Source organism: Oryzias latipes, chromosome 23 (assembly GCF_053564925.1).
Source record: "Oryzias latipes strain Hd-rR chromosome 23, Olatipes_Hd-rR_3.1".
Lineage (NCBI taxonomy): Eukaryota > Metazoa > Chordata > Actinopteri > Beloniformes > Adrianichthyidae > Oryzias > Oryzias latipes.
The window spans coordinates 4,733,335-4,756,434 of record NC_136259.1 but is presented as its reverse complement, the minus strand read 5'-3'; the positions used below and the strand labels follow the sequence as shown (position 1 = coordinate 4,756,434).

General features: G+C 44.0%; 2 non-coding genes across 2 annotated transcripts; both read right to left on the bottom strand.

Moving 5' to 3' along the window:
• Positions 1–1,372: 1,372 nt before the first annotated feature.
• On the bottom strand, positions 1,373–1,444 carry trnaq-cug (transfer RNA glutamine (anticodon CUG)). Its single transcript has one exon. It is a non-coding gene; the product is annotated as a tRNA-Gln (tRNA).
• Positions 1,445–18,129: 16,685 nt separating this feature from the next.
• Positions 18,130–18,201, bottom strand: trnaq-cug (transfer RNA glutamine (anticodon CUG)). Its single transcript has one exon. It is a non-coding gene; the product is annotated as a tRNA-Gln (tRNA).
• Positions 18,202–23,100: the final 4,899 nt, after the last annotated feature.

Here is a 23,100-nt window from a genome sequence, read left to right as displayed (position 1 = left end):
ATCTCACATCCAGAGCTTGGTCGGAAGCTGTGAGAAGCCCTTCTTCACCAGGATCTCTGTGACTTCAGAACCTGGAGGCAGCTTTGCGTTCTGGAAAAATCTGGAAAAGTGGAGCCCAGAGTCAAGCGTGCAGAAGAAAAATGTAAACAAACGCACACACATTCCCTCCGCCTCCTTTCCTGTGACAGAGGAGCCGAGTTTTTCGGATTTGCTCGCTGAGGCGGAGCATTTCTGGTGGCATTAAAGCTCTGGAACGACTTTATATAATCCCCTTTTTTTGAAATTATGTTTTCTCCTGGGGATGAAAAGTGCCCGCTGCTTTGTTTACTCCCCGAATGCATCGAGACCTGACATGTTCCTGCTGCTCTGTCCTACGGGGCTTGAAAATCAATCATGCTGAAAGAAATGTTCCTTTTTTGATCGTATTTACCCGTCAGAAGGTTTTACCGAAGCTCGAGTTTGGAATGAGAAGCAGCAGGAGTTCAGACAGTCAGACACGGTCCTTCTCCACAAAAGACGGTTTCACTTCTACGTCAACTCTGACCTGTGTGGGGAGCCTGCGTCACAATTTAAAAGATGAACAAACAAGCTGGCAGAAAAAGGGACTTTTTTTCAGCAAAACCAATGTGGACTTTCTTCAAATCAGTATTTTTCTTTGTCACAGTAGTGCTACGTCTGAATCACTCAACCCCTCATGGACCATTTTATGTTATAGACACAAGCTTTGCATTGCATATTGAAAATTCCTGTTGCCACAATAAATGCCTCTAAATAAACTGAATTCACTAAACAGTTAACAAATCTCGTCAAGCAACTACAGCCAGCAAAAAACATTGAAAGTTAAAGCCGCGAGTAGCGTTGCATGGCCTGCAGGCTCCGCCCCCGGCCTCGTCCCCCACCTCTACCCGCTTTCACCCTCGCTGCCCGCCTCTGCACGCCATCCACCCTTACTGCCCGCCTCTACGCACCACCGCCCCTCTCAGCACCGCCCTTTGACCTGACTGCACTTGCTGAGCAGCCACTACACGCATCTGACTCCCTCTTCTCTTTTTGTGAGGCTAACTGAGCTGTATGTGGCTAAAAATGGTTGCATTGCCATCAGCATCATCTACTGACGGAGAAAAAACACTTCGCTCAAGATGCTAACTATGCTAATTATCCTAATGTGGTTTAAAGTGCTAGCATTACAATCAGCATGGTGGGATATTTTCTACACTAACATTGAAGAGCATAGAATCTTTACAACAAGAATATGGTTTCTAGAGGCCAGGAAACTGAAGTTATGTACACAAATGTCTGTTATTTTAATTCTTCCGTTTGAGTTGCTGTATTGTTTAGATCCACGTAACAATGATGAGTTAAGAGAGTTTCAAGGTTCTACTGAGATTTGAACTCAGACTACTGGATTCAGAGTCCAGAGTGCTAACCATTACACCATAGAACCCTACAAGCATATGCTTTGTTACATGTTTCTATAAGAACAACTGTAAAAATTGGAAACTATGGTAACCGAGATAAAGACTTATAATTAAAATAAATATATATAAAAAATAATATGACACATTGTGGACACTAACAGTGAAGATCATAGAATTTTCTTTCGTCTGTTCCTAGAGGTCAGAAAACTAAAGACATGTTTGAGGTTGTTTGTTATTTTGAAATCAAAACATTGAAGCACTAAGGAGAGTCAGTTTGGTTTGAAGGTTCTACTGAGATTTGAACTCAAACTCCTGGATTCAGAGTGCTAACCACTACACCAGGGGTGTTAATAGAACCCTATTAACACTTACATTTTACATCTTAAAAATCCCAACGATGAGTTTTCGTTTGTATCTGGTACTAAAGGTACTGTTTTTTTTTTTAATTAAAGATGGCGGCCTCTTCTCGAGGTCAAAGGTCGGCGAAACTCCAGAGTTGGTTATAGAGTTAAGCGAGCGGAATGTGTGTAAAATTTTGTGAAAATCGCTGATTAAAAATAGCTAAGATTTTAAGGATAGCTAAGATCGCAACAGTTTCAAATTTGCTACACACAGGCCGTTACAAATCTACAACTTTTAATTCCAACTTTTTTTCTACAGTATCTCGTCATTGATGCCCTAGAAGTTACAAAACGATCTAAGATAGCACAAGGGTTAAACAATTACAAACAGGTGCACACAACAGGGGGGGCAGGTGATAACACTGAGGGAGAATTACACTGGGAAGGAGGAGTCCAGACATTTGAAATGAGAGGACAACAGGAAGTAACACAATTGACCAAAATAAAAGCAGAAAAACCGCACTGGCCCCAATACCTCACACAGCTAGGATGGAAACAACACTGTTTTTTCTGGATCTGATCTGTTATTCCTGGATCTGATCTGTTGTTCCTGGATCTGATCTGTTGTTCCTGGATCTGATCTGTGGTTCCTGGATCTGATCTGTGGTTCCTGGATCTGATCTGTTATTCCTGGATCTGATCTGTTGTTCCTGGATCTGATCTGTTGTTCCTGGATCTGATCTGTTGTTCCTGGATCTGATCTGTTGTTCCTGGATCTGATCTGTTATTCCTGGATCTGATCTGTTGTTCCTGGATCTGATCTGTTATTCCTGGATCTGATCTGTTGTTCCTGGATCTGATCTGTTGTTCCTGGATCTGATCTGTGGTTCCTGGATCTGATCTGTTATTCCTGGATCTGATCTGTTTTTCCTGGATCTGATCTGTTGTTCCTGGATCTGATCTGTTGTTCCTGGATCTGATCTGTTATTCCTGGATCTGATCTGTTGTTCCTGGATCTGATCTGTTGTTCCTGGATCTGATCTGTTGTTCCTGGATCTGATCTGTTGTTCCTGGATCTGGATCTTCAACTGTCAGACTAACTGTAATCTCTTAAAAACCTTGCATAGACTTTCCCATGGAGGCTTAGGAGAGTGATTCCCCAGTAGTAAAGACTCACCCTCTGCCCCCCCTCTCAAAGAGGGAACCAGCGCTCCTGTCTGCCAGTCCAGTAGTACTTTCCCCACTGCCATGCAATGCTGTAGAGACGTGTCAACCAAGACAGTCCCACAGCATTCAGAGACTTGAGGGACTTGAGGACTTCATCCACTCCTGCTGCTTTGCCACAGAGGAGCTCGTCGACGACCTCGGTGACTTCAGCTTGGCTGATCTGGTCTTCTTCATTCAGTAGAGGGTCTGGTACGATGGGTTGGGGGGGATAGGCAAACACTTCCAGGGGAGTAGAAGTGAGGATGAATTGGAAGGACTAGGTAGCCATGAAAAATCTAACATTGCGTTGTGAAGTCTAAAGTAAAGCAGCAAAAAAGGAAAGATAAAGGTGACTTAGATGTAACAATTTCCATCAGGATTTTCTGAACCGCTCTTAGTCCGGCTTGTCACCTAGGACCTGTTTGCAATGGGAGACCCTAACAAGAGGGTTAACCCAATACAGCACAGCTTCTAGGATCACTCAAGCCCTCAAACCCCTCCACCACGGTAAGGTGGCGGTTCACGGAGGGGATTTTTTATTTATTTATTTTTTTATTTCAACCATTAAAAGTAAATACACTGAAATACAGTCAGTACAATAAAAAAATAACATATTTATCAAACTCATTACAGAAATGATGAAATCCAGTTCTGATCAGATAGTTTCTTTTCAAGTAACAAAATCTTTTTTATTTTAAATTGTGTATGTGTGTATGTGTGTGTGTAAGTTTGTGCTTTTTCCTGCTTTGCTTTAGCAGCTTGATTTATTTCCAACAGTTTGTCTGTAAGGATCCCAACTTTCTTTCCACTCTGATCCTAAACTTGAACTCTCTGTCCATAGTTCTGTTTTGGTCAAAGAGCGTCTTCTTAATCGTCCAATCATCCATGGCCTAAAGTTTCTTCTCTTCTAGATGTGCATCTTTCTCAAACAGCTGTTAAGTCAGCTATTCTTTTTTTCTATATCATGTACATTTTCTTTTGATGTCTTGTGGTCACTGGCAGCCAAATGTAAATGATAACTCTGGTTTTCATCCACCCACCCATATTCTTAACCCGCTTTATCCCTTCTGGGGTCTTGAGGATGCTGGAGCCTGTCCCAGCTACTGTTGAGCAAAGCAACGTTTCTCTTTCTACATTCTAGATGGTTCTGCCGGCCCTCCTCCGCCCCATTCTCCACCTGGACCAATATTCTAACGTGTTCTGGCCTTCAACCACCATCAGCGTCTAGGCTCTGGGTTTTATTCATCTATTGTCCGAGCTTATCCCACCAGAATAAAGACATCATCTGCCCAAAGCCTGACCGCCTAAAGACTATGGACTATTTCAGGAACATTTTTCTATTACACACACATCTTTATTATTTACATTCCTTAGATTTCTAATCAAACTTTATATGTATAGCACTTTGCCATTTGACCTAAATCAAAGTGCTAAACATTAGAAACATTTTCCACATTTAAAAACTAAAAGTGAGACAAAAAATACAAAAAAACATCATAGAAGAACTGAAGAACTGAATGTTAGAAAAACTTATTCCACTTGACTACCTCTTCAATAAAGGCTTTTTTTATGTTCAAACATTTATTTTAATTGTGATTGAAATATAATTTATTTTCTTTAAATTTGTTTATTTTTTTAGGTTGTTGATGCTTAATTTGCAGAAATGACAACTTTGGAAAGCAAAGTGCTATAAAATGTTTTTTTTTATTAGTAAAGTCTTTGAGTGCTATTTATAAGTTCATAACTTAGTACATTTCATATAAATGCTTTACCTTTGACTCTAGATTTGTTTCGACTGAATCTCTACTCTAATTCAGTCGACTAAAATGATACTAAAACTAACAAAATCAACAGGACTAAATTGTGACTAAAACTAAAGCTTATCTTAATTAAAAGACTATTCCTACAACTAAATTAAATTCTCTGTCACATTAACCCTGGTTTTCTTTGTCTCTGTGATTTCTGTGGCGTGGCTTAAAAAGCTTTTTGAAGCGCTTCCACAGTGATGGTTTTTGTGCTTTGGTCTGTTCAGACGGCAAAGCTTCTGGTTCTTCCCTGTCCTCATGTCCTGACTCCATTGATGGAACAGGCTCTGATGGTGATGGGGGGCTGACTTCTTCCTGAGAAATCCTGAGGTCTTGAGCTTCACCAGTGTCCAGAAAGTCTAGGATGGTGGTGTCCGTTTCCTCAGCCTCCTCCTGTTCTGAGACCACATGTAGTTCTGATGCTGCATTTCGTGGCTCTTCATTTTCAGTCTGAGGGGCTATGATGGCGTCAGTTCTCTCATACTCCGCCTGTTCCCAGACCACTTCTGGTTCAGAGAGATGGTTTTGTGGCCATCCATTTAAATCCTGAGGTGCTGAGAACATGTCAGTTTCCTCAGCCTCCACCTGGTTATTTACCACCTCTGGTTCTGACACTTTGGTTTGTGTTTCAACACGAAGCTGGACTTCATTGGCAGAGAAACTTTGTGCAGGTTTCCCTGAAATCCCATTGACTGCAGTCTCCAATGGGATTTGGATCTCTTCCATCTTGTGTTTCAGATCTTTCTCTGCATCCTCTTCAAGTTTCAGTCTTTGTGCCAGTTGCAGATTGTAAAGGGTTTTTTCCTGCAGCTCTTTCTTCAGCAGTGCCAGTTTGTTCAATGCTTGGATATGAGCCTTTTTCTCGCTCTCCTCACATTCTGGCTGCTTTGCTTCAGCAGCTTCATTGAGATCCTTCAGTTCTTCTGTCAGAGTGACCACTTTACGTTCACACTGGGTCCTAAACTTGACCTCTTTCACCAGCTTTATGTTTTTCACATTGAGTCTATGAAGCTTGTCCCCCCGATCCCTCCGGGCTTCACGTTTTTCCTTCTTCAGTTTAGAAAGATATGCGTCTTTCTCCATCAGCTGATTTCTCAGGTCAGTTATCTCTTTTATGATGTCCTCTGCATTCTCGTTTGATGCCTGGTCCTCACTGGCAGCCACATTTTCTTGGTTATTCTGGTTGTCTTGTTTTTCCAGTGGAGGACTTTGATTGGCTGACTGAGGGTCGGTGCTTTCTGAACGGGGAAATTGTTTGGCAATTTCCCTCAGTTCAACGACACTGGGAATGAAGGGGAATGCAGGGTTGAACAGATGACTGTAGTTCTTTTGTTCCAGGGAATGGGCTGGTGGATCTTGGGTGATTGTTTCCTGGGGTGGGGATGCAGGTTTGGGGGGGACATTGTCCTTTTTGGGTCCCCAATTAGGATTCATGTGTGGGGTAGGGGCTGGTGGATATGTGGGGTTCCTTCTCTGGGGTGGGGGAACACGGTTGAAGGGGACACGGGGGTTTTTGTGTCCCCAATTTGGGTTCCTTTGGGGGACATGGACTGGTGGATGTGGGGGTCGCATGCCAGTGGGGGGAAATGCAGGGTTGAAGGGGACATGGGGGTTTTTGTGTCCCCATCTAGGGTTGCTTTGGGGGACATGGACTGGTGGATGTGGGGGTCGCATGCCAGTGGGGGGAAATGCAGGGTTGAAGGGGACATGGGGGTTTTTGTGTCCCCAATTTGGGTTCCTGTGGGGGACATGGACTGGTGCATGTTGGGCGTGCATTCCAGGGGGGGGATATTCCGCGTTGAATTGGACACGGTGGTTTCTTTGCCCAAAGTGAGGATTCCCGTGAGGCCGGTAGAATCCCTGGTTTGGGTTAGTCGCGTGGTTTCTCTGATTTCCAGACATTTTCCAAACAATCTTTAGATCCTTACAAGAGCTGATCTCTTTGAATCTCAAAGTGAAATCTGGCAGAAAACATGACTCCTATTTATGAACTTCTGACAAGGATGTCATATGACATGTTATGACATCATGACATGCAATACGATGTCATGACGTGACATATGACATAACTAAGTGTAAGTTCACGCTTTGACATCGTGTCTTGACAATGATGTCATCATGACGTAATGTGATGACATTGCTGTGATGTCATCGTCATGGGTGGGGTGGGGTTTTCTATGGTGTAAATTCATTTTTGCCGGGTCCTAGGTGTGTGCACATTTTAGTGACTTTTCACACATGTGGCGGGGGTCAAATTTTTGATCAAAGATGCAGAAATCTTTCCAACAGTGAAAACAATCTGGTCCTTGCAGTCAGTGATGCTGCTTCAGGCCATAATAATAATATAATATGGGGAGGAGCCTGTTTCCATGCGGCAACCATGGAAGGGGACCACTGCCACGTAGCTCCTCCCCCTTAGGTGCATCACATGTGCATCTTTCCCTAAGGTATATTATTTATTCTTTAGTTGCCAATATTTGCAGAGAATAGTTCAACTTAAAGCCAAATAAGTAGCGCTATAGGTTATTATGTAAACACTTTATGAACTCAGACAGTAAGCACTGTACCTTATAACGGAAGACGAAGCTCCGCCCACTTATTTCTCAATCGTGACATGTTTTCCGGCCTCCCCTTAAAAGGGCATTAAAAAAGTGAGGATCATAATCCGTTAAGAAGCTTTTCCAGTTTTTTTCTTTTTTTGTAAAGTAAAACTATCAGCATCTTTAACAAGATGGCCATGAAGTCGAGTCGTATTTGGTGGTCTGTAACAAAACGCAACGGTCTGGCATAGATGGGAACCAAAATGTCAAACACACATCATTACTGTTTGATCAACTTATCATTGATTGCTTCAGTTGTGGTCAAACTTAGGATGAACTGTGTAAAGTCTATTGGTCAGACGCTAAGGGGTCCCATTTGTGCCAAAAACAGGTTTTTCTGTCCACTGTCTGTCTACAGTATGTCTACTGAAGATAATTCAGTTAAACACATGTTTATTGAACATGTGTTCATGAGTATGTACTTTCTTTTGCATATCAATGCTTCTTTGATGAAGACTTTGTATTTTCTTGGTGATTTTTCAGCTTTCTTTGCTTTTTTTGACTTTGCTTTTTACTATGGAAGCGATTATGTAGCATAAATAAAAAGCAAAGTCAAAACCAGAAATGCTTTTTCATTTTCAAAATGAAAAAGCATTTTTTGACTCAAAAATATAATGAAAAAGCAAACCACCAAAATGCTTTTTCATTTCCTTCCTCAACACAGCTTATTCTGTCACTTAATTAAAATTAAAATGAAAATGGTATTTGACATTTCATTTTCAAGATGTTCTCTGGTAAATGTGTAGCATAATTCATTTAGAAATGTCTAATTTGACATTCAAAATGGATTAATAGAAATGCTTTTTAATTTTCAAAATGAAGCTGCATTTTTTGACTCAAAATTAAAAAGAAAAAGCAATACTTCAAAATGCTTTATCATTTTATACTTCAACACAGCTTTTTCTGTCACTTAATTAAAATGATGAATAAAATAGTATTTGACATTTCATTTTCAAAAAGGTCCCTGGTAATTGTGTAGCATAATTCATTTAGAAATGTCTAATTTGACATTCAAAATGGATTAATAGAAATGCTTTTTAATTTTCAAAATGTAGCTGCATTTTTTGACTCAAAATTAAAAAGAAAAAGCAATATTTCAAAATGCTTTTTCATTTTATACTTAAAACCGCTTATTCTGTGTCATAATTAAAGCGAAAATGCAAAGAGGGGATTGCATTTGCATTTTAACGTCCACCCCGCGCACCTTGTCACAATATTCATTTCGAAAAAGCATTAGCAGAGGGGAGGCGGGGCGATGACGTCACTGCTTTCTCCGTGTGTACGGCCGCTGACACACACACACGCACCAGGAGCAGACTGTGTTAGCGGCAGAGACGAGGGTTTTGTGATGTTGAATTTACTGTTTGATTTATTAAGATCCAGGAATCCAGGTTTGAGCAGGCCAGGTCCAGCGGTTTTTGAACAGGACCCGGTTTCACGTGATCTTAATGTGAAAAATGCAGCAGAATGTTCCTTTAGCTCCCTCGCGAATCAGAAGCTGTGAATCGTAAGCCAACTTTAGCGTCGTCTTACCGCACGGATTTAAAAACATATGATCGAGCAGAGCATGCCGTAAAATATTAGCATAACTGTAATAAAAGCACATTATGAAGATAGTCTCCTGCAGCTTCGCGCTGAGTGAGTGTTTTGGTCCAACCAGCAACGTTTAGCATGGAGAAATCTGTTATCTGTTGATGGAGCTCCAGCTGTCATCAAACAGCAAATTCACCGCGAAGCTGCAGATAAATTTGTAAATATGTGGGAATCAGTCTTTATTTTGTTCTGGACACCACTGGAAACACAAATTCATATGATGGTTTCTCAGATCGCAGCAGCATTTCCGCCTTCAGCGATCGTCGGGAGCTTCGCGCTCCGCTGTGCGAAGGCAGTTGGCGGTCCGAAGAACAAAAGCTTGTCCGCGGTGCGTCAGGAGGAGGACCGCAGAAGGCGGACATGCAGCTACTTAGTCCTGAGAAGCTGTGGAAACTCATCAGAAGTTCACAACCATCACAAAACCCTCGTCTCTGCCGCTAACACAGTCTGCTCCTGGTGCGTGTGTGCGTCAGTCAGCAGCCGGACACACGGAGAAAGCAGTGACGTCATCGCCCCGCCTCCCCTCTGCTAATGCTTTTTCGAAATGAATATTGTGACAAGGTGCGCGGGGTGGACGTTAAAATGCAAATGCAATCCCCTCTTTGCATTTTCGTTTTAATTATGACACAGAATAAGCGGTTTTAAGTATAAAATGAAAAAGCATTTTGAAATATTGCTTTTTCTTTTTAATTTTGAGTCAAAAAATGCAGCTACATTTTGAAAATTAAAAAGCATTTCTGGTTTTGACTTTGCTTTTTATTTATGCTAATTAATCGCTTCCATAGTTTACATCGTCAGGAATGTCCTCTTAGCAACCTTTGCTGCAACTTTCAAATCAGAGAAACAAAATGTTGTTTTTTTTACCTTAGCCTCATGTTTTTGATGGATTTGTCTCTTTTTAGAGGAAATGATTAACATGTCTGCTCAGAGAGCTTTTTGGAGAAATGTAAAGTTTAGTTTGGCTCCTGTTGCCAAAAAAATGTGTCATGGTCCCGTGGGATTTCGAAAGGACCCAGGCGCTGGAACCCGGAAGAAACTCGGAAACGAGAGGTAAGTATAAGGAAGATTTAATTTCTCTGTAGGAGAGTCTGTGACCAAGTCTTTGTTGCTGCGTGGCGGCTGACTGGAGGGTGGAGGCAGACGGAGCTCGAGACTGAGGCTTGCTGGATCCGAAGGGAAGACGTAGAGGGGAACTGGAGAACTGTAGCCCGAGGAGCACACTCGTGAGGATGATTCCTGAGAGCAGAACGGAGAAGCAAAATCAGCGTGATCAAGCCAAGGTAAGGCACAAGACATGCGAGAGCCAGACTATGCACCGTGGTAAGAACAACGGACTGGCGTTGACGTCAGGTCCTGGATCTCCTGAAGTAGGCGGTTTAACGAGGTGATGATTGGAACCAGCTGGTCGCGTCCAGAGCCGAGCAGGAGAGGGAGGGGGGAAGGTGACTGACAGAGGCGCCATGAAAGTACCCCCCCCCTCAACGACCGCCTCCAGGCGGTCCAGAACGACGGTCCGGATGGGCGCGGAAAAAGTCGTTGATGAGGGAACGGTCCAGGATGAGGGAGCGGGAGATCCAGGAGCGCTCCTCTGGACCGTAACCCTCCCAGTCCACGAGAAACTGGAAACCCCGACCCCGGCGCCGGACGTCCAACACCCGGCTGACGGTGAAGGCCGGCGCGCCGTCAATGATACGGGCGGGTGGAGGGGAAGCGGACGGCGGGCACAACGGGCTTTCGCGGACAGGCTTGATTTGAGAAATATGGAATGCGGGATGTACCTTCAAAGCAGCAGGTAGGCGCAGCCGGACGCAGGAGGGGTTGATGATGTGGTCGATCTCGTAAGGGCCGATGTATCTGGGTGCCAGCTTACGAGAGGACGCCTGAACAGGAATATTGCGGGATGACAGCCATACCCTCTGCCCCGGTAGATAGACGGGTCCCACCACCCTGTGACGATTAGCGATCTGGCAGTTGCTCTCCTTGGTGCGGAGGAGAGCCGCCCTGGCCTGTCGCCAAATGTCCTGACACCGTTGAAGATGGAGCTGGACCGAGGGCACTGCCAGATCGAGTTCCTGAGAGGGAAACAGAGGGGGTGAGAACCCTAAGGAGGCTTCAAAGGGGGACAAGCCAGTAGCGGTAGAGGAGTGAGTGTTGTGAGCATACTCCACCCAGATGAGGTATTTGGACCAGTCTGCTTCATTTTGCGCCACCAAGCATCGAAGAGCTGCTTCCAACTCTTGGTTTGCCCTCTCAGCTTGCCCGTTGGACTGCGGATGGTAACCAGAACTAAGACTGACCGTGGCCCCGAGGGCGGAGCAGAACGACCTCCAAACTTGAGACGTGAATTGGGGTCCGCGGTCAGACACGATATCACTAGGAATTCCATGGTAACGAAACACATGATGGACCAGGATATCCGCAGTTTCGGAGGCAGAGGGGAGTTGTGCTAGTGGAATGAAATGGACAGCCTTGGAAAAGCGATCAATGACCGTTAGAATTACAGTGTGCCCTTGGGACGGAGGCAGACCGGTAACAAAATCTAGTGAAATGTGTGACCAAGGGCGACTAGGTGTGGGCAGAGGCAACAGATGTCCGGAGGGGGGTGAATTAGAGTTCTTAGAGCGAGCACAAACTGAGCAAGCTGCCACGTACTCACGGACGTCTTTCTCCAAGGAAGGCCAGAAAAACCGTCGACGTAGCAGGTTGGTGGTTCTACGAACCCCCCCATGACAGGCAATCTTAGAGGCGTGCCCCCACGTCAACACCTCAGATCTCAGAGAGTCGGGTACATACAAAGTTCCAGGAGGACAGGTAGCATGATCAGGTATCTCACCTTGGGCTTGTTGGACTTTGTTCTCGATCTCCCAGGTGAAATTACCTATAAAACAGGAGGTGGGGATGATAGTGGATGCAGAGGTAGGTTCCGTAACTGAGTATTTTCTGGATAAGGCGTCTGGCTTGATGTTACGACTGCCGGGTCGATAAGTGATGTTGAAATTGAATCGATCGAAGAACAGACACCAGCGGGCTTGACGGGAGTTTAGGCGTTTTGCACTGCGTAAGTATGCGAGGTTCTTATGATCAGTCCAAACAATAAAGGGTTGTTCTGCCCCCTCCAGCCAGTGACGCCACTCTTCCAGAGCCAGTTTAATTGCCAGAAGCTCTCGGTTGCCCACGTCATAATTCCGCTCGGCTGGGCTCAGTTTACGAGAAAAATAAGCGCATGGTTTTAATTTGTTGGAGGTTCCTTCGCGCTGAGATAGCACGGCTCCCACACCGGAATCGGAGGCGTCTACTTCAACAATGAATTGTTTCTTGCCATCAGGTTGTATCAGAATGGGTGCCGTGACAAAAAGTCCTTTGAGTCTTTTAAATGCCATGTCGGCAGCAGGGGTCCAAACAAAGGGCTTATTAACAGAAGTGAGCTGAGTGAGTGGAGCCGCGATGCTGCTGTAATTTCGGATGAACCTTCTGTAGAAATTTGCGAAGCCCAGAAATTGCTGTAACTTTTTGCGGGTTTGTGGGACCTCCCATTGAGTGACGGCGTCTATCTTTGCCGGATCGGGCCGAATGTTACCGGCTTCAATAATATACCCCAAAAAGGGGATAGAAGAAGTATGGAATTCGCATTTTTCCGCTTTTACAAATAGTTGGTTCTCTAGTAGTCTTTCCAGAACCAAGCGAACGTGATGCTCATGCTGGGTTTGACTGGACGAATAAATGAAGATATCGTCCAGATAAACGAAAACAAACCTATTTAGGAAATCACGAAGTACGTCATTCACGAGCCGTTGGAAAACAGCAGGGGCGTTCGTGAGGCCGAATGGCATGACCTGGTATTCATAGTGACCCCAAGGGGTGTTGAAAGCGGTTTTCCATTCATCACCCTCACGGACGCGGACCAGATGGTAGGCATTACGGAGATCAAGTTTGGAAAATATTTTAGCCTCCTGGACAGAATCAAAAACAGAATCAATGAGTGGAAGTGAATACTTGTCCTTAACAGTAATCTGATTTAACTCACGGTAGTCGATGCAGGGTCTCAGGGTTTTGTCCTTTTTCTGCACGAAGAAAAATCCTGCACCGACTGGAGATGTAGAGGGACGGATGTGGTGGAGGGAAAGGGCTTCCTGAATGTAGTTTTCCATGGCCTCCTTTTCAGGACCGGAAAGATTGAACAGTCTTCCCTTAGGGAGTGGGGCGCCGTTGAGCAGTTCTATGGCACAGTCATATGGTCTATGGGGTGGTAGTGTACTGGCTTTGGATTTACCAAAAACAGTTCTGAGGTCGTGATAGCAGGAAGGAACATTGGACAGGTCGATATTCATTTCGGACTCCGAGGTGATGGAAACAGAGGAGGGAATGGCGGAATGAAGACAGTTTGCCATGCAATAAGTACTCCAGTTGGTGATGCGAGGAACGGCCCAATCGATGCGTGGATTATGAGTTTGGAGCCAGGAGAAACCCAGGATGATGGGGGTCTGAGGGCATTGTGTGATAAAAAACTGGTGGTATTCTCGATGGTTGCCGGAGGTGAGAATGAGGACCGGTTTGGTACGAGACGTGATGCGAAAAAGTTGTTTACCACCTAATCCGGCAGCGTTAATAGGGGACTCGAGAGGTTCGAAAGGCAACGAGAGGTGGTTAACGAGCTGTGAGTCGATAAGACTATGTTCAGCGCCAGAATCGATGAGAGCACTAAATTCACTGACTTGACCCTGATGAGTAATTTTGACAGGTACATACAAAAACCTTATTTCTTTGACGTGAACGTTTTCGACCCCCCGTGGCCTGTCATCTAACGAGGGGCTCTGGAGTTTAAACGTTTTCCACATTGGGAAATTACATGACCGGGACGCCCGCAATAGAAGCACAAACCTTCGTCGCGACGTTTCTGACGTTCCTCTGCCGTTAGTTTTGAATGGCCTATCTGCATGGGCTCCTCCAAAACATGTGTGGGGGACTCGTGTGCGGGAAAAGAAAAAACCTGACCTGGAGCTCCGGGGTTCCGAGGGAAACTGGTTGGTTTGTGGCTCCGTTCGGCTTGACGTTCACGCAGCCGCACATCAGATCGGAGGGCTGCTGAGACTAGCTCCTCAAAAGAGTCAGGTTCGGGTTGTGAACATAAATGATCCTTAGTTTTCTCATTAAGGGACTGATAGAAAATACCCTTGAGTGCGGGGTCAGGCCAGCCGGCCTCCACCGCTAAAATGCGAAAATCGATCAAATGTTCACTCACCGAGCGATTGCCTTGTTTTAAGCTAAGCAACCGTCGGGTGGCTTCCTCTTGTTTGCGAGGCTGATCAAACACGAGGCGAAATTCTCCGATGAAACGATCGAATGGCAGATGAGAAATGGGATTAGAAGCCAAAAAAGCCTGGGCCCACTGGAGTGCTTTGTTACGGAGGGCGTTTACAATTAATGATATTCTGCTGTGGTCTGACTGGTAGAATCTGGGGGCCTGCTGAAAGATAAGCTGACACTGTAGGAGGAATCCTCCGCAGGCTGCAACATCGCCGCTGAATGGTTCCGGCTTCAGGCGGAAGTTTTCGGGGGTCATGGCGTCAGCGGAAGTCGGGTTGTTGCCGGAAGCAGCAGTTTGAGCTGAGACTGTGGGATTCGAGGGTTGCCTTGTTAATTCTGCGAGAGTATGAGTAATACTGTCGAGTCTGCGGAAAAGGTCCTGTTGAACTGCGGACAGTTGAGTAAGGGCGTCTGCTTGACGACTAAGGAGAGTACCTTGAACAGATATGGCGTGGCGGAGTCCTTCCGGGTCAGCTGGGTCCGGAGTAAGGCCAGTCCGTTCTGTCATGGTCCCGTGGGATTTCGAAAGGACCCAGGCGCTGGAACCCGGAAGAAACTCGGAAACGAGAGGTAAGTATAAGGAAGATTTAATTTCTCTGTAGGAGAGTCTGTGACCAAGTCTTTGTTGCTGCGTGGCGGCTGACTGGAGGGTGGAGGCAGACGGAGCTCGAGACTGAGGCTTGCTGGATCCGAAGGGAAGACGTAGAGGGGAACTGGAGAACTGTAGCCCGAGGAGCACACTCGTGAGGATGATTCCTGAGAGCAGAACGGAGAAGCAAAATCAGCGTGATCAAGCCAAGGTAAGGCACAAGACATGCGAGAGCCAGACTATGCACCGTGGTAAGAATAACGGACTGGCGTTGACGTCAGGTCCTGGATCTCCTGAAGTAGGCGGTTTAACGAGGTGATGATTGGAACCAGCTGGTCGCGTCCAGAGCCGAGCAGGAGAGGGAGGGGGGAAGGTGACTGACAGAGGCGCCATGACAAAATGTCTCCAACAAACATGCATTTGTGTGACTGACAGAGCGTCTTAAAGGCATGAAGACAGAAGCCCTCATGGGCCTCCTACACCAGGCTTTTGGGATAAAAAAGAAGCTAATTTTAAAAACTTCAAAGATTTATTTGTTGCCAGTTTGCGTATTTTGCAGCCATTTTATTTGAAATTAACAAACCATTAAAAAATATATTTTCATTGCTTAATCTAAAATAATGTGCAGAAAACAAGCATCATCAGACAATTGAAACAACTTTTCTTGTTGTCTTTGCTGCTCATTTGTGTCGACACAAATTTTCATTTTAGACTAAATGAAAACAAAGCCGAGGACATATCTGATGGTTTGTTGGAGAAAGAGCGCCCTCAAGTGGACAAAAGGAGAATCTGTCCAAACTACTCACCACAGTCGCAGAAAATTAAATTAAAGATGCAACCAGATATGTAAAAGCACCCAACATAAACAACACATCAGAATTAAAGGACTTCAAAGAAAAAAGAGAAAAGGTGTCATGTCTCCGGAGACATGGCATTTAAATTAGAGCTTAGCTGAAAGAATAGATGGCTCCATCAGCCGGGCTCTCAGGACCAATGAGAACATCCAGTGGCCCCAACAGAGCATCAAGACCCCGAACGGCCAGCCCCACGCCTCCTGCCTTGTTCCGCAACGCCACACAAGCTGGTTCGGCCACGTTCTCCATCTTCCCTCTCAGCATCTGACGCAAGTCATTTAGCAGTTTAACCCAGGAGCTGCGGGCTGGAAATGACCTCAAGGCCGACCCCCGCACTCGGTGGACAGACGGTTGCTGTGAACAAGGCTGAGCTTCTGGTACAAGACCAAAAAAAAAGGAAACCCCTAGGTATTTTTTGGTCGGCTTTATGTAGCAGGAAGGGGCATTGCCCCCCCCCCCCCCCCCCCCGGCGGCAGCCTTGAAGATGACTGGGGGAGGTGGGTGGGGGGTGGAGGGTCTGAGATCCTGTGAGTACTTTAGACATGTCCAGTCACCCATAGAAATCCATCGCTTCAGCCAAAAGAAGTCAATTCAGTCGCCACTTTTTCCATGTTGGAGCCAGAAATCGTCAGTGAGCAGTGATTGGTCCAAGTCGGTCTGCATTAACGTTTCTATGGCAACCACTCTCACCAGTCAGGAGTGAGCTTGTTAGAGGACCACACCCCTTTCACAGTTGTTCTTGATCATTTTAGATGAGTTTAGTAAGATAAAAACAAAAAAAATTAAAACAACCATAGCTAAGAATTGTGGGAATGATCAGCTGTTAAGGTCCTAAAGTGATATATGGACAAAGATGGAGCCATAAGGAGTGAAGTTCCTCCTTGATAGACACAGAGTAACACCGCTGCTGGAGAAAACACACAAATGCAGAAAGGTTTTGCTGATTTAGCAAACACCGTTGTGTTAAAGTGACAATGTTGGCAAACCTACGTATAAATGTGAAATGCAGTAAGCCAGACGGAAGTCTGGTGGAGATAAATGCTTTGATGATACTCAGAACCTTCTGTCCTTCATCTACGGTGGCCGACAGGGCTCACACTACACACAAAAGAAACAACGCAACGGCATTACCCGCGGCACAACGAAATAAACCACAGCACAACGGAAATGACGGAAAAAGAGAAAATAAGGACTTTTTTTTTCTGCCGGCGGAAAAAAAACAATTCAGTTCCGAACAATTCGGCGCTTCTGAGAGCTACGTGATATTTGGACAAGATTAGGGTGTTTTCTTATTAGATAAAGTAATTTACCCAGCTCTCCACATAGTGACATCTCCATCTAACGCTTTTTGTCTTTTTTTTTTTATTACGATTTTCAAGTCGTAAATTTACAAGAAGAAATATCGTACATTTACAAGTTTTAATCTCATAAATTTACGACTCAGAATTATAGATTAACAAGGAAAAAACACCAAAGTTTTCCGTTTATCAGAGCGTAGCTTGAAGATGAAATATGTGGAGCCTTTTCTGAAGCTTTATTCCAGGATAGGTTTTAAAAAACAAAGAGATTCTGAACCTTTTTACTACTCAAAATCAGATTATTGTCAGTGTAGCCGTCTTTCCAGGGTTCAGTGTCTATAAAGCGGAGTTTCATATGTAAGATAAGAATCTCGAAGACACGTTTGGGTGTAGAGGACCGCTGCAGCCTTTATTTTCCTTTTCATTCACATAACCTGAAGTTCATTTGTCATCTTACGGCATCAACCTGTCATCCAAACACAAATGTGGAAGTAAATAGTGTTACATACGCCCCCTCCTCCAGATGAAACGTCCCGTTTCAACATAAAACAACAAAGAGAAATGAAAATAGTCTGTTGTATTAGCAGAAGAACGTTAACAATCCCAAGTGCTCCTCCTCAGACGAAGGCATCACACAGACGTAGAGATCTAGTCTTTAATGGAGGAAGAAAGGATTAAAGTGGACATCTGCAGGGACACCGACGTCTTCATCATCGGGCTGCAGAGATCCTGCAAACCACCCATCAATAAATAAAACATTAATAAATCATAAATCAAACAAATGAGCTTCCAAACATTTGTAACGTTATCAATAAACATTCAGCTTACCTGTTTAATTAAGTTTAGCTAGCAGTCAGTCAGCATCATCAACTGACTGAGAAAAACACATTGCTCAAGATGCTAATTATCCTAATGTGGTTTAAAGTGCTAGCATTACAATCAGCATGGTGGGATATTTTCTACACTAACATTGAAGAGCATAGAATTTTTACAACAAGAATATGGTTTCTAGAGGCCAGGAAACTGAAGTTATGTACACAAATGTCTGTTATTTTAATTCTTTCGTTTGAGTTGCTGTATTGTTTAGATCCACGTAACAATGATGAGTTAAGAGAGTTTCAAGGTTCCACTGAGATTTGAACTCAGACTACTGGATTCAGAGTCCAGAGTGCTAACCACTACACCATAGAACCCTACAAGCATATGCTTTGTTACATGTTTCTATAAGAACAACTGTAAAAATTGGAAACTATGGTAACCGAGATAAAGACTTATAATTAAAATAAATATATATAAAAAATAATATGACACATTGTGGACACTAACAGTGAAGATCATAGAATTTTCTTTCGTCTGTTCCTAGAGGTCAGAAAACTAAAGACATGTTTGAGGTTGTTTGTTATTTTGAAATCAAAACATTGAAGCACTAAGGAGAGTCAGTTTGGTTTGAAGGTTCTACTGAGATTTGAACTCAAACTCCTGGATTCAGAGTGCTAACCACTACACCAGGGGTGTTAATAGAACCCTATTAACATTTACATTTTACAGCTTAAAAATCCCAACGATGAGTTTTCGTTTGTATCTGGTACTAAAGGTACTGTTTTTTTTTAAATTAAAGATGAGTTAAGCGAGCGGAATGTGTGTAAAAATTTGTGAAAATCGCTGATTAAAAATAGCTAAGATTTTAAGGATAGCTAAGTTCGCAACAGTTTCAAATTTGCTACACACAGGCCGTTACAAATCTACAACTTTTAATTCCAACTTTTTTTCTACAGTATCTCGTCATTGATGCCCTAGAAGTTACAAAACGATCGTTAAGAATCCCAAGGACGGGTTTTTCTTTGTCTCTGGAAGTAAAGGGGCTTTTTTTCATTCAAGATTGCGGTTTCTTCCCACGGTCAAAGGTCAACAAAACTTCTGTGGTGTCTGTAGACTCAAGCTAGCAGCACGTGTGTGCAATTTCATGAAAATTGACAAACAAAAATGTCGTTTAGAGGTCCTGACCCTCATCCCAGCTGCTTATCACTCTTCCATAAACCTCCCTAATGCATGCTGGAGGTCCTGGCTCAAAGACGTAGAGAGGATTTCCTCTCTACTAGCATGACAGAGTTGAATGCCTTCTCCAAATCCTGAAAGACTGGATGAGCAACTCCTATGAACCCTCCAGCACCATACAGAGCATATAGAGCTGGTCCAATGTTCCACACCTGTCAGGATCAGTGTGGACACAATATGCACGACGCAGAAAGATCCAGAATCCAAAGTTCCTTTTAATAGGAGACAAACTGGAAATGAAGGTAAGATGATCGTAGCTCTCGTACAAACACACAAAACAATCCGACAACGAATGCAAGGGAGACCTAGACTATAAAACAGGAAGAGTGATTAATCCTTGTGCTATCCTAGGCACTTTAACATTGGGAGTTGGGTCGTCTAGACCCACTAGACAGTGCTCTGAACCTTTTTCCTTCAATGATTTGTGATCTTCACTGGTGTCCATGGATTACATGAAATCTTTCCACCTTTATCCACCTTTGTCATGGTAGGGAGAACACGTCAATGGAAGGGTGGGTCATCTAAGATAGCACAAGGGTTAAACAATTACAAACAGGTGCACACAACAGGGGGGGGCAGGTGATACCACTGAGGGAGAATTACACTGGGAAGGAGGAGTCCAGACATTTGAAATGAGAGGACAACAGGAAGTAACACAATTAACCAAAATAAAAGCAGAAAAACCGCACTGGCCCCAATACCTCACACAGCCAGGATGGAAACAACACTGTTGTTCCTGGGGGGTATTCCAGAAAGCAGGTTATGCTAGCTCCCACGATAAGTTTGAGGCTAAGGAAGTTGATAACCTCAGCTTTCGGTTCCAGAAATGGAGGTATGTTTCAGGGTAGGTCAAGTTACCATGGCAACTCATGCTCTGAACATAACCTGGTCTGGAGCAGGTTTAGTTGAAGCTTAGTTTGTTTACAGAGAGGGGAAGCAGCATGGCGTGTCCATTTAAAGATGACTTAGTGGATGAAAAAGCTCAGATAATACTTTTTCCACCATGAGAGGGTGATAAGACCACACATGGATGTTGGAAAGATAAACTTTCTTACTTTGATCTAACTTAATTATTTGCTTCAGTTAAGATACCGTAATTTCCGGACTACAAGCCGCTACTTTTTTCCTGCGCTTACAGCCCTGCGGCTTTTTCAGTGACGCGGCTAATTTATGGATTTAATTGGCGGCCGCCATGTACGTATTTTCGAACTCAGTGAATAGTTTGAATTCTCTATCTAACACCAAGCACGAGGCATTTTTATTCAACACACCTCTTAGCAGCCAAACAGCATGGACTTGACTTCAGGTCTTAGACACTTCAGTCATGGTTCAACAAAACGAAACACCCATGCCCGGCCGCATCCCAGAATCCTTTGGGGCCATTAGACCCAACGTGCACGTGATCGCCGCTACATTATGATGAAGCTTTCAAGTTAAAAGCAATCGTTAAAAGCAGCGTAAAAAAGTCCACCGTCACCAACGGGTTTGGAAAAGCCGGTTTGCTGCGTGACGGAGAGAACAGCGCATGGAGTGAATGTACACTCCATTTACGGTTTCTAAGGAAAACATAAAAGCGGAATTTTGCTTTGAAAAACTCACAGCCTCCGTGTGATTTGGAGACATCTTCTCCTGCTGATAGAGCTGCGGGGCCGATGGCAGTCTGAAGGCTCCCACACGTAACAACGCACCCGCCCCTCATACACAAAACGTACAGTATTAAGTCCGATTGCTTTGCACAGAAACGATTTGCTCCATCCACCGGCGCAACGGGGACGAAGTGCTCCTCCTTGAAGCCGCCCTGGCCAGAGGTGTCGGAGTAGATAGGAAGGGGAGACAAGGAGCGCGCGGGGCGGGAGCGGAGCGCAGAGGCGTCCGCGGAGTGCAGAGGCTTCTGAATTCTGACGCACGCGCCGCACTGAGGCGCGCGCTTTTCAGTTGCCGCTGCTGTATTTTACCGTTGTGTTTTCTAACCAGTCCTGTTACTCCCATAACGCTGCTGCGACACAAGCGGAAGGAGAGCTTTTCCCGTTCACCCCTCCATGCACTGCTGCTACTTGCTAATTCTTAAACACGTACAACAGAATGGCGAGCCGGGCGTTGGCCCCGCCTTTAGCCCCTAAGACTCATGGGAAATGTGGAATCGCGGATGTAAATTTCCTCATTATAACTGAGGGATGTAATGTTGATTATATGGTTACTGTTTGTAATTTTATGTATGATACCTAGATTGTCAATAAGTAAAAAAAAAAATGAAATAAAAACACCATAACTGAGGGATTTGTGAACAGAATATAGGTCCATGCTGTTTGTCAGATGTCAATACACTCAAATACGTGACCCAGAGGCAAAATTGGCACAACCCACAATGTGCTAATGAATTGCACTCACTCTGGGATGCTGGGCGTGATCTGTCAGGATGTTAATATCGGCTGTCACATGCGCGGCTAGTACTCTGATGCGGCTTGTGTATGTATAAAAGCAGTCAAACACGTGAATATGGGTGGCTGCGGCTTGTAATCGGGTGCGCTTTGTAGTCCGGAATTTACGGTAAATCATTTTTTTGTTAGGTCAGCTTAAAAATAACACGTAGTTTTCAGACAATTATTTTCCTTTCGTTCAAATTAATTCAATTAAGTAGGTGTAACTTTGGTGCTGCCGTTAGATCGGCACCGCAAGGGATTGTGGGATATCATTCCCTTTGCCTGTCTGGACGGATTTGGGTTTAAATGTGTGTTTATTACAAAATGTGTTTAGTTGTATAGCTGTTTTAGTGTTTTTCACCGTGTTTTGCCGAGCTATTTTGTCCTACTATGCTTACGTCTCTGCACCATGAGTGAGAGTGAAGGAGAGGATGATGAGTTTATATAGCACCCCTAACACTTAAGCATGTTATGACAGTGAAGGAAAATTCTTTAATGAATTTTTGCACTCCGTGCATTTTTTTCCGTTCTTTTTATTGTTATAAAAATGAGCATATCTGCCGGCTCAAACTTAGACATTTTAAAGTTCAAGAAATATAAGTAATTAAGATGGAAAAAAGATTAATGGAGTAATGTGATATTTAGTTAGATAAATACGTAAATTTGAGTTATATAAACAATTATTGTGTTTGAATTAATTTAACTATATTATTTAAATTATTTTTCAGCCATGTTACTTTTTTGATGGACTTGTAATTTTTTTCCGCCGTCATTAAAATCTCAGACTCCGTCTCACTTAAGTACAGCGCTTTCTTTTTTTTTCACCACGCGTTTCCATGGCGACTCCAGAAATCGGCGATCTATTGAGAATGTCTTTATGTACCGTGCGTTAACCCAGGGTTACCAAGTCGAGCGTAATTACGCCAACTCATATCCGGTCTTTTGGAACCGACATACCCAGAGTAAGCAAGTTCAGGCGGATTTCAGCCAGAGTTCAGGCTTAAAGTCAGGCTAGTTTAAACATGCTTCCTGGAATACCCCCCTGGATCTGATCTGTTGTTCCTGGATCTGATCTGTTGTTCCTGGATCTGATCTGTTGTTCCTGGATCTGATGTGTTTTTCCTGGATCTGATCTGTTTTTCCTGGATCTGATCTGTTGTTCCTGGATCTTAACCGGTTCAAGGTCATCAGGAGACACGGCGACGTAAAGCTGTGTATCATCAGCATAGCTGTGAAAGTCAACGCCATGTCTCCTGATGACCTCCCCAAGAGGCAACATATATAAATTAAACAGTATTGGCCCTAAAATCGACCCCTGGGGAACCCCACAACTTATTTCGTGGATTCTTGAAGAGCACGTATCCATACTTACATAAAAGTGTCGATCTGTCAGGTAAGAGTAAAACCACTTAAGAACATTCCCAGAGAGGCCCACTAGACTACTAAATCTGTCTAATAAAATCTGGTGATCTACTGTATCAAAAGCGGCACCAAGATCCAGCAGCACCACGACAGAAAGTTTCTGTGAGTCGTAGTTTAATCTAAGATCATTAACGATCTTTAAAAGAGCCGTCTCTGTACTATGGTTTGTCCTAAAACCAGACTGATATTTTTCTA